The following is an 11,482-nucleotide window of genomic DNA, read 5'->3' on the forward strand; positions in this document are numbered from 1 at the left end:
CCTCTGGTCCTGATCTCGGGGTCCTGAGTTCTAGCCCTGGGTTGGGCCATGAACGAGGCGTGGCACCTACTTAGACCCACAGGGGGTGGTTCCAGCATAAGCTGAAGGAGCAGAACAGAGAGTTCAGAAGGAAATGTGCTCTGATACAACTGATATTTTTTAACTTAATTTAATTTAAACCCAATGATTTAACGTATAGTGTTTTCGTTATAGCGAAAGTATAATTCTACTTTCAGAGGTAGAATTCAGGGATTCACCCGTTGGAGAGAACAGCAGTGCTCGTGACATCACCTGCCCTCCTTTGTGCCCGTCCCCCGTTAACCCCTCCCCCCCCCCAGCGACCTTCAGTTTGTTTCCTATGATTAAGAGTCTGTATTTCCTGCATCTGTTTTCATCTTATTTGTCTTTCCTTCCCTTCACAGTAGTTCATCTGCTTTGCTTCTTTAATCCCACCTATGAATGACACCACACGGTCATTCTCTTTCCCGACTGACTTATTTCACTTAACATGATCCCTCTAGTTCTATCCGCGTCATTGCAAATGGCAAGATTTCCTTCTCTTTGATAGCTGAGTACCGTTCCTCTCTCTATGACCATCATCTATCTCCCATCCTCTTTATCCATCATCTGTCTGAAGGCACCGAGGCTCCTCCCACAGTGTGGCTACTGTGGACCTGGCTGCTGTAGACATTGGGGCGCAGGTGTCCCGGCATTTCATTGCATCTGTATCTTCGGAGTGAGCTCCAGGCCGTGCACCTGCCGGTCGCAGGGCAGGTCTATCGGTAACTTCCTGAGGAGCCTCCTGACTGTTTCCAGGGCGGCTGCACCAGCCCGCGGTCCAGCCCACAGTGGAAGAGGGTTGAGTGAGTCTTGGCGGACGTGGGAAAAGTTTGGTCCACATTTCATTTCGCATCCTGTGGGTTCCAATTCATTGTCCTTAAGTATTTCTGGGGAAGCCGGGTGTTGGGCTCCATTTCAGCGCGACGTTTCTGAAGCTCCTAGGTCTCAGCTGGAGCCTGGAAGGAGGCAGGTCCGGCCCTGGGCGCGGGGACGCCGCCTCCTGCACGGCCTCCTTCAGCTCCTGAGCGTCCCGCAGGGGGCGCCCGAACCCAGGCCCGGGTCAAGGGCGCACATGCGCAGTAGGCCTCGTCAGCCAGCAGTAACAGGAGCCCCTCTGCGCTCTGGAGGCCTGAGGAGGACGTGGGGCCGCGTCCACGCTGACAGGAGCCCCGGCCTCCTCAGTACCCGTGGGTAGGCTTCAGGACCATGTGGGGCTGCCTCCACGGTGACAGGAGCCCTGGCCTCCTCAGGACTCGCGGTGAGGCTTCCAGAGGATGTGGAGCCCCGTCCTCGCTGACAGGAGCCTGGTCTCCTCAGGACCCGCGGTGAGACTTCAGGAAGATGTGGGGCCGCGTCCTCCCTGACAGGAGCCCCGGCCTCCTTAGGACCCACGGTGAGTTTTTGGGATGACGTGGGGCTGTGTCCATGGGGACAGGAACCCCGGCCTCCTCAGGACCTGCGGTGAGTCTTCGGGATGACGTTGGGCAGCGTCTACGCTGACAGGAGCCCCGGCCTCCTCAGGACCCGCGGGGAGGCTTCCGGAGGATGTGAGGCATAGTCCACAGTGACAGGACCCCTCTCGTCCTCAGGACCCGCTGTCTATGACTCAGGAAGACATGGGGCCACGTCCGCCATGACAGGAGTCCGGCTTCCTCAGGACCCGCTGGAGGACCCTGGAGGCGCTGTTCAGAGTCACATCCACCTCAGCAGGGCTACTCAGAACGACAAGGTAAGTGAATGGGGAGAATTGAGATAGGGTTAGGGTTTAGGGTGAGCAATAGGTTGTTAAGGTTAGCTTAGATGATATGGATTAGTGATCATGGTTATGCGTACGAGTTACTGGTGAGGGTGAGGGATGGGGTAAGGGTCAAGAGGTAGGAGTTAAAGTAAGGTATTAGGGACTAGGAAATTGACTTAGGGTCTGGATTAGGGTAATGTTACAGATAGGTTATAGGGTTTAGGGTTAGGGAATAGAGGGAGGGAATACGGTTAGAGATAGAGTGGGGGATGGGGTTAGAGTTTAGGGTAAGGGGTGAAGGCAGGGTTAGGGTTATGGGTTAGGGTTTGGGCTAGGGGTTAGGGCTAGGTTTAGGGTACGGGTTAGGTGTTAGGGTACGGGTTAGGGATTAGGGTACAGGTTAGGGTTAGGGTTAGGGGTTAGGGTTAGGATACGGGTTAGGGTTAGGGTACGGGTTAGTGGTTAGGGTTAGGGTTAGGGTTAGGGTTAGGGGTTAGGGTTAGGGTACGGGTTAGGGTACGGGTTAAGGAGGGTACGGGTTAGGGTTAGGGTATGGGTTAGGATACGGGTTAGGATTATGGTTAGGATTAGGGTACGGGTTAGGGTTAGGTCACGGGTTAGGGTTCGGGTTAGGGTACGGGTTAGGGTTAGGGTACGGGTTAGGTTTAGTGTTAGGGTACGGGTTAGGGGTTAGGGTACGGGTTAGGGGTTAGGGTACGGGTTAGGGTTAGGGTTAGGGTACAGGTTAGGGTACTGGTTAGGGAGTTTTGCATTACTCTGAACAACTGTATACGAATCTTTGTGTAAACATAAGTTTTCATTTCTCTGAAACAAATGCCCAGAAGCACAACTGATGTACTGTGTGATACAGGTATAGTCAATGTTTAAAGTAACTGCAAAACTGTTTTCCAAAGTGGCTGGGACATTTACAATCCTACCACAGTGTAGGAGCAATCCAGTTGCTGTACATCCTCCTCAATATTTAGTATGTGATTATCTTCTTAAAAATTATGGTACACTACAAATAATGTAAAATCAACCATCTTCACTGTTTATAAGCATATAACTCAGAGGTATTAAGTATATTCATGTTGTTGTGCAATGGATCTCCAAAACTTTTCCATCTTTCAAATCTGAAATTCTATGCCTATTAACCAATGCCCTCCTTCTCCCCTTAATCCCAACATCTGGTAACCACCATTCTTTCTATTGCTATGAATTTGGCTACTTAAGATACCTCATTAACTGGAATCATATAATATTTGTCATATTGTGACTGGTTCATAATACTAGGCTTAATGTCCATTCTGTAGTGTGTGACAGGATTGCCTTTTAAGGTTGAATGACATGCCAGTAAATGTATATACCACACTCTGTATATTCTTCCATCCATTCATGGATTTCTTGTGTTTACCTTTTTTTAAAAAGATTTTATTTGTTTATTCATGATAGACATAGAGAGAGAGAGGCAGAGCCACAGGCAGAGGGAGAAGCAGGCTCCATGCCAGGAGCCCGACGCGGGACTTGATTCTGGGACTCCAGGATCACACCCTGGGCCAAAGGCAGGCGCTAAACCGCTGAGTCACCCAGGGATCCCCTTGTGTTCACCTTTTGTGAATAATGCTGCTATGAACAGGGGTGTGGAAATATCTCAAGACCTGCTTTCGATTCTTTTGGATTATACCCAGAAATGAAATTGATAAATTACACGGTAGTTCTACTTTTGCTTTTTTTTGAGGAACTGCCACACGGTTTCCCATAGTGGTTTTCCAGAGCTTCTAATTTTTCCACATCCTTGTCAACACTTGTTATTTTCTGATCTTTTGATAGTACTCTTCCTAATGGGTGTGGAGTGATATTTAACTGTGGTTTTGATTTGCATTTCTCTAATGATTAGTGATGTTGAGCATCTTTTTGTAAACTTGTTGGTCATTTGTATATCTTCTTTGGAGAAAGGTCAGTTCATATTGTTGAATCCTTTTTAAACCAACTTACTTGATTTTTTTCTATTGAGTTGTAGGAGTTGTCTACATACTCCTTATATTATTAATCCCTTATCACTTTAATGATTTATAAATCTTTTCTCCCATTCTATAGACTTTTTTCACTCTGTCCATTGTGCCCTTTGATGCATGAGTGTTTTAAAGTTTGATGTAGTCCCATTTGTCTTTGCTATTATTGCCTCTGCTTTTGGTGTCACGTCCCAGAAATCACTGCCAAATCCAATGTTATGAAGCTTTCCCCTGTGTTTTCTGCTAGGAGTTTTGGAGTTTGGGATCTTATATTTAGGTCTTTAATCCAGTTTGAGGTAACATGCATATGCCATTATCTTATATTTTAGTTATTTTGATAGCTTGTAGTGATACCTTATCATGGTCTCAATACTTTACTAAAGGGTAGTGACGTTGAACATCTTTTCATGTGCTTATCTGTCATTTGTATATCTTATTCAGTGAAATTTCTCTTTGTGTCTTTCTTTTTGGGTGTCCATTTTATAATTAGATTGTTTGGTTTTTAAACATCGAGTTCTCAGGCTTCTTCACATAATCTAGATAAGACTCCTTTGTCAAATAATATAGCATGTAAATATTCTCTCAGGATGTAGCTTGTCTTTTTATCTTTTTAACAGAATCTTTCAGAGAACAAATTATTTTATTTTTATGAAGTCCAATTTTTCCTATTACAGATCATGCTTTTGGTGCCCTGGGATTTTTCGTTTGTTTTGTTTTTAAAGATTTATTTATTTTAGAGAGATGGGGGGGGGGTTTGCAAAGGGAGAGAGAGAATCCTCAAGCAGACTCCCAGCTCAGCACAGAGCCTCACACAGGGCTCAATCCCAGGACCCTGAGATCATGACCTGGGCCAAAGTCCAAGGCTTCGTTAACTGAGCCACCCAGCTGCCCCATTTTTTGTCGTGTTTAAGAACTCTTTACCAAGACCCAGGGCACAAGGAATTCCTCCTATTTTATCTTCTAAGAGTTTTATAGTTTTACAGTATACATATGCTTGATATCCATTTTGAGCTTTTTAATAATGTGTGGGGCTTAGGTGGATTTCTTAGACAGACGGATTACACAAATCTTCATTTCTGAAGTGTGGGGATCATTAATACTCCTGCCTGAATTGGATCATTGTAGTTTTCCATCAGCTTTAATCACAGAAACTGGTAGTAGTAAAAGTCATCCTAAAGGCTCACTTGTATTTCAGACACCCTTGGCCTTATTTCCACCGTGTAGTAGCAGCCCAATTTCCCCTTGCTAATTGAGATCAATGATCCCACACAGTACAGTACCTCCCAAAAATATCTTCATGTTTATTGAACACTCAAAGGTCTATCCACATTTCTCCTCCCCACACCTCTTTCTCACCAATTTTCTAATCATATTCCTTCCAAATTGCTAACCATCCAGCTAAACCGTTGGCCACAGCCCAAAACCATACTTCTGACTACTTCTTCCAAAGCAAAATGAACAATTAGCTGCACCTGATTGTTCCCACTCAGAAGATTTCCTTTCACCACTGTCCTTCATGGATGTCCCAGAAAGGGACTGTGGTGCCACATTTGTCCACTTTTGAATGGTGCGTGCATATTATCTGTAAACCAAGCTTCAGCTTTCACTTTCCTAGTCAACTAACAGTGCAGACATCCCTAGGAGGCCATAGATGCAGGCTAGGAGAGAGAAGGTAATGTAGCAGGAGTGAGGTCTGTGGGCTTTTGGGTTATGTCTTCGTGTAATTTCCTTGTGCCTTCAGGGCATGTACAAGCCTAATCTTGTATGGACCGCTTCCATTCAACAATGGAATACTGTTGTGCATGCCCGACCCTATGGCTTTATTGGTCAGACGATGTCTAGCTTAATACCGGAAGCTCAGACTGCATAGTAACTTGGTAGCATCAGTCTCTACCAAGGCCCAGTAGCAAGCCAAAAGCTGTTCCCCAAAGAGAGATAATAGGGTTTTTGGAGGATAATAGGAATTTCCTCACAAATACTAGGTGTCCACATTGTGACTCACATCCAGAAAGCCTCTACCTACCACTGCTGCTTTGAGAACTATTGGATCTGCTGCATCATATAGCCCAAGTAGCAGAGCAGCTTGCATGACAGCCTGGACTTATTGCAGAGCCCTCTCTCATTTTGAGTCCCACCCAAAACTAGCAGCTTTTCAAGGTCACTCAGTAAATGGACCCAAATGAGGAATATGTTGCCTCCAAAATCCAAGGAGGCCCACTAGGCATTCTGCCTCTTTTTTGCCCTTTAGAAGGAATATCTTGACATGCCTGGTGCCAAGGGACCTCTAGAAATTTCACTGAGGAGAAAGGCCTTTGAATTTATCATATTTAGTTCTCACCCTCTGACATGCCAATGTGTTGCCAATAACTCTGGAGTATTTGCTACTTCTTACTCACTAGGTCAATCAATATAATGCCATCAGGACCCATGTGGTGTCCTGTGGAAGGGAAAGACAATCAAGATCCCTGTGGACCAAATTATGATATATAGTTAGAGAGTAGATATACCTCTGAGGTAGGACAGGGAACGTGTACTTCTGGTCTCGCCAGCTAAAAGAAAAGTATTCTGTTGGTCTTTACTAATAGATGTCAAGGTGTGGTAAAGGCATTTTCCAGATCAAAAGCTGCATACCCAGGTATGGGGGATGTGTTAATTTACTCAGCAATAAAACCACATCTGGAACAACACTTACAATTGGAGATACCATCTAGTTAAGCTTACTAGAATTTACCATCATTTTACAAGATCCTTCTGTTTTCTGCACAGGCCAGATATGTGAATTGAATAACCTATGAGAGATTCGCCACTCACCCCCCAATTTTCCAAGTCCTTTCAAGTCCTTCATGGTGGCACTAATCTCTTCCAGAATGTGGAATTTCTGTTGGTTTACTATTTTCCTAAGTAGAAAGAGTTCTAGTGAATTCTAACCCTCTTCCTTCCTACCGGTATAGCGCTATTCCAGAAGCCAGGGAAGCAACACAGTTCAGCCAGTTACTGAGTATGTGAATTCAATAAATGTAATTCCGTTACACAAGATCGCTCTGGAAACATACCAGACGTGCTCGGAGATGCCCTGGCACCAAACTGCCTTGCTCACCTGCTCTCCCTAAGCCCCTGTGCTGACTAGTGGACCACAGTGACATTTTAGGTTTCCTGAAATTAGTGTCAGTTTAGAACCAGTGTCCAGTAATCTCCAAATTGGAAATGTTGGAAAACAAAGAACAGATGGAACACATTTTTTTTTTAAAGAGAGTACAAGCAGGGTGGGAGGGGCAGACAGAGATCAAGAGAGAGAATCCTGGGGATCCCTGGGTGGCTCAGTAGTTTGGCGCCTGCCTTTGGCCCAGGGCGCGATCCTGGAGTCCCGGGATCGAGTCCCACGTCGGGCTCCTGGCGTGGAGGCTGCTTCTCCCTCCTCCTGTGTCTCTGCCTCTCTCTCTCTCTCCATGTCTATCACAAATAAATAAATAAATGAATCTTAATTTGCATTTCCCTGATGGCAAGTGATGCAGAGCATTTTCTCATGTGCATGTTGGCCATGTCTATGTCTTCCTCTGTGAGATTTCTCTTCATGTCTTTTGCCCGTTTCATGACTGGATTGTTTGTTTCTTTGCTGTTGAGTTTAGTAAGTTCTTTATAGATCTTGGAAACTAGCCCTTTATCTGATACGTCATTTGCAAATATCTTCTCCCATTCTGTAGGTTGTCTTTTAGTTTTGTTGACTGTATCACCTCACACCAGTGAGAATTGGGAAAATTAACAAGGCAGGAAACCACAAATGCTGGAGAGGATGTGGAGAAAAGGGAACCCTCTTACACTGTTGGTGGGAATGTGAACTCGTGCAGCCACTCTGGAAAACTGTGTGGAGGTTCCTCAAAGGGTTAAAATTAGATCTGCCCTATGACCCAGCAATTGCACTGCTGGGGATTTACCCCAAAGATACAGATGCAATGAAGCACTGGGACACCTGCACCCCGATGTTTCTAGCAGCAATGTCCACAATAGCCAAACTGGAAGGAGCCTCGGTGTCCATCGAAAGATGAATGGATAAAGAAGATGTGGTTTATGTATACAATGGAATATTACTCAGCCATTAGAAATGACAAATACCCACCATTTGCTTCAACATGGATGGAACTGGAAGGTATTATGCTGAGTGAAATAAGTCAATCAGAGGAGGACAAACATTATATATTCTTATTCATTTGGGGAATATAAATAATAGTGAAAGGGAATATAAGGGAAGTGAGAGGAAATGTGTGGGAAATGTCAGAAAGGTAGACAGAACATAAAGACTCCTAACTCTGGGAAATGAACTAGGGGTGGTGGAAGGGGAGGAGGGCGGGGGTGGGGATGAATGGGTGATGGGCACTGAGGGGGGCACTTGATGGGATGAGCACTGGGTGTTATTCTGTATGTTGGCAAACTGAACACCAATAAAAAATAAATTAATTATAAAAAAAATAAAAAAATAAATGAATCTTAAAAAAAAGAGAGAGAGAGAGAGAGAGAGAGAGACAGAATCCCAAGCAAACTCCATGCGGGGCTCACTCTCATGACCCTGAGGCCATGACCTGAGCTGAAATCAAGAGTCAGACACTTAGCTGATGGAGCCTACCCAGGCATCTCTGGAACAAATTTTCAGAAAGGCAAGGATTACAATAACTGTGAATGGTCTTAGAATGATGTTAGAGAAGGTGGCAAAGCAGGAAGCTCCAGGAAAACATCTCCCATTCTAGACAAAAATTGTACTTGAAGAATATGTCTGATGTAACTATTTTGAAATTCTGGGGTCTTTTCAAAGGCTTGCAGCCTTCAGGGGAATTACTGGGCAGCACACTGTGGTTTCTCTCCACTCTCAGCATGTGGTGGCCACTCAATCCTCATCTTCGGCCACATGGCAGACATTCATGTCTGCATCCCTGACATGTCATGAATGTGATTTTGGGGGGCTAATGTAGACAATATGGATCTTTCCCTACAAGTATCAGGGATTTATACTGTGATTGCTGCTTCTGATCTTGGAGGTACAGGCAGGGAGGTAGACTGCCATTGTCGCAAACCTACTGGCTAAAGAAGCCACCAGGGAAATTAAGAGACAGGGTTTTATTCCAGCCCCCTTTATTTTTCCCTCTTCTCCCTCTGGGAACTGGACATTTGAGGACTAGGACATTCAGAATGAATTACATATATTATGGAATTTAGGAAATCACCACAAATCCCCAGTGTAACACTGGCTCAGGGGCTCTCTGAATCTCTCACCTGCCAAGGGAGGGAGCACTCAGCTTTCTCACCATCTCACCCAGACATGGGACAAAAGGAAAGAGGAAGGTGAGGCTCGGAGGCTGCCAGCACTCCAAAGTCAAAAACTGAGTTGGGGGCACCTGGGTGGCTCAGTGGTTGAGCGTCTGCCTTTGGCCAATGGTGTGATCCTGGGATCCTGGGATCGAGTCCCACATTGGGCTCCCCACAGGGAGCCTGCTTCTCCCTCTGCTTGTGTTTCTGCCACTCTCTGTGTCTCTCATGCATAAACAAAATCTTTTTTAAAAATGAGTCCAACTCTTAATCTTTCATCTAGCAGGCAAGTTTCTGCTATGTTCATGTAAATATTGCTCTCTTCACTACCCACCCTGAGGTCACTCCCTTCAGGGCTGACCATCTGACCTGCTGTTGGGGACTCAGCCCTCCTTGCCCTTCCCTCAAGTTCCACCCCCTCACCCATGTGCAGGCACATCCTCTCCTCTCCCACAGTGAGAAGTGCTGCTTACAAGCAAGAGAAATTCACTCTAACCACCAAAGCAATGGGGATATACTGAGAGGTGAGGGTCATTCCTCATTGTGCCAAAGGGAGAGACAGACACCTGGGAAGACGGAGTCCCGGCTGCTGTGGGAACGGTGGGTGCCACCTCCATGTCCTCTTGTGGCTGCCTTTGGTCACCGCTCAAGACCTGAGTTCCAGGAGGAGAGAAACTGATGGGACCCACAGAGGCAGCGGGTCTGCTCCTTGACCCAGTGACTGTGCCCTGGGGCTGGGGTCCTCATACTGGCCCTGGCCTACTGCGGTGAAAAAGATGGGGAAATCATTAGAACGAATGTTCGAGGCACTATCCTCAGGAAGGGTGTGTGAGGGCCATGAGGTTCAGAGCAGCCAAGTAAAATGCCCAAGGTCACACAACAAGGAAATGGTGATGTATTATTCTTTCTATGGATTGCTCCATCAATTTGCCAATATTTTGTTGAGGACTTTTCTGTTCATGGGGAGATGCTGGTTTGCAATTTTCTTTTCTTATAATATCCTTGTCTGGTTTGGCATCACTGGTATCCTGGGTCCATGAGATGATCTCAGAAGTATTCCTGCCTCCATTTTCTAAAAGATTTTCTATAATACTGACTTTAATTATTCCTTAGGTTTTTGATAGAATTTACCAAATGAAGCCAGCCAGGCCTGGAGTTTTCTTAGTGGGAAAGTCATAAATTCAATTTGTTTCTTATAATTTTGAAATAATTACAAACTTAGAGAAAACCTAGACATACATTTGTGAGAAAGTTGCAAAACTGACACCATATCACCCCTGAAGATTTTGGCATGTATTTCCTACAAACAAGGACTTTTCCCCACACACAACTGCAGTGCATCCTTGAAAATGAGGGAGCTGTCATGGATGTAGAGCTGACACCTGGTCCTCTGGCCTGTACTCAAGTCTCATCTATAATAATGCCCTGCAGAGTAAAAGGTACTCCATGTCTCCTCTCCAGTCCCTGGGTACTTTCCAACACCACAGCCAGCTGTTTGTAGAACATGGAAGACCCCTCATCTGGATCATCTGACATGTCCTCATGCATAGATTAAAGTCGTGTATCTTTGGCAAAACATCTTGAGGTAATGTTGTGCCTATGTCCTTGTAGGAGGCCCACAAGTTCTCCTTGTACTACTGACAATCACGCACTGAAGCTGGGATCTCCCACAGTCTCCACCATGATGATACTCTTTCTCCTTTGAAATTACTAAGCATTTTGTAGGGAAATACTTTCCAACTATATAAATACCCCCTTCATCATAGAATTTTCGATGTAATCACTGATGTATTTATATCTGTAATATGATTTCCTATTTTACTGAGTTAGTCCGTTCTCTCACTGTTTCTCTTGACATTCAAACCATCTCAGACTTGACCAACAGGAGGCCCTCCAGGCTGGCTCCTGTATCCCTGTAACATGCCTCCAGTCTGTGAGCCCCTCCTTGCTGTTTTGGCACAAGATGCTCCAGGCTTCACCTTGTAATTTTCCTAACATGGCCCTGGAATCATGGAGCTCTGGTTCATTTGTAGAAGCTAAGACCTGGGATCATTGTTATTGGATGTTATAGATAGAGACTATCTATCTATTATCTATCTTCTATCTATCTATCTATCTATCTATCTATCTATCTATCTATCATCTATCTTCATCATCATGTATTACTTATTATATACCTTATTTTACCTTATTGTATCAGTATACCTCAGTACCAATTTCTAGATTAATGTTGTTGTGGGCAGAAAACAGAAAGTATGGGGCTCACTTCTCTGCAGAACTCCAGTTTCTGTCTCCCCAGGTGCTGGAACTCACTGCTTATCATTTGCTTCCGATCAGCCCCATTCTGCCCAATTCCTCAGCCCTGAAACAGCAGGCG

General features: G+C 45.2%; 1 long non-coding RNA gene across 1 annotated transcript; it reads left to right on the forward strand.

Annotated features, from left to right (window-relative positions):
• The first annotated feature begins 1,228 nt into the window (after nt 1-1,228).
• Nucleotides 1,229-3,309, forward strand: LOC119879387. The gene is made up of 3 exons (XR_005387485.1): nt 1,229-1,453; nt 1,650-1,789; nt 3,251-3,309. It is a non-coding gene; the product is annotated as an uncharacterized LOC119879387 (long non-coding RNA).
• Nucleotides 3,310-11,482: the final 8,173 nt, after the last annotated feature.

Source organism: Canis lupus, unplaced genomic scaffold (genome assembly GCF_011100685.1).
Source record: "Canis lupus familiaris isolate Mischka breed German Shepherd unplaced genomic scaffold, alternate assembly UU_Cfam_GSD_1.0 chrUn_S723H886, whole genome shotgun sequence".
In the NCBI taxonomy this organism is placed as follows: Eukaryota; Metazoa; Chordata; class Mammalia; order Carnivora; family Canidae; genus Canis; species Canis lupus.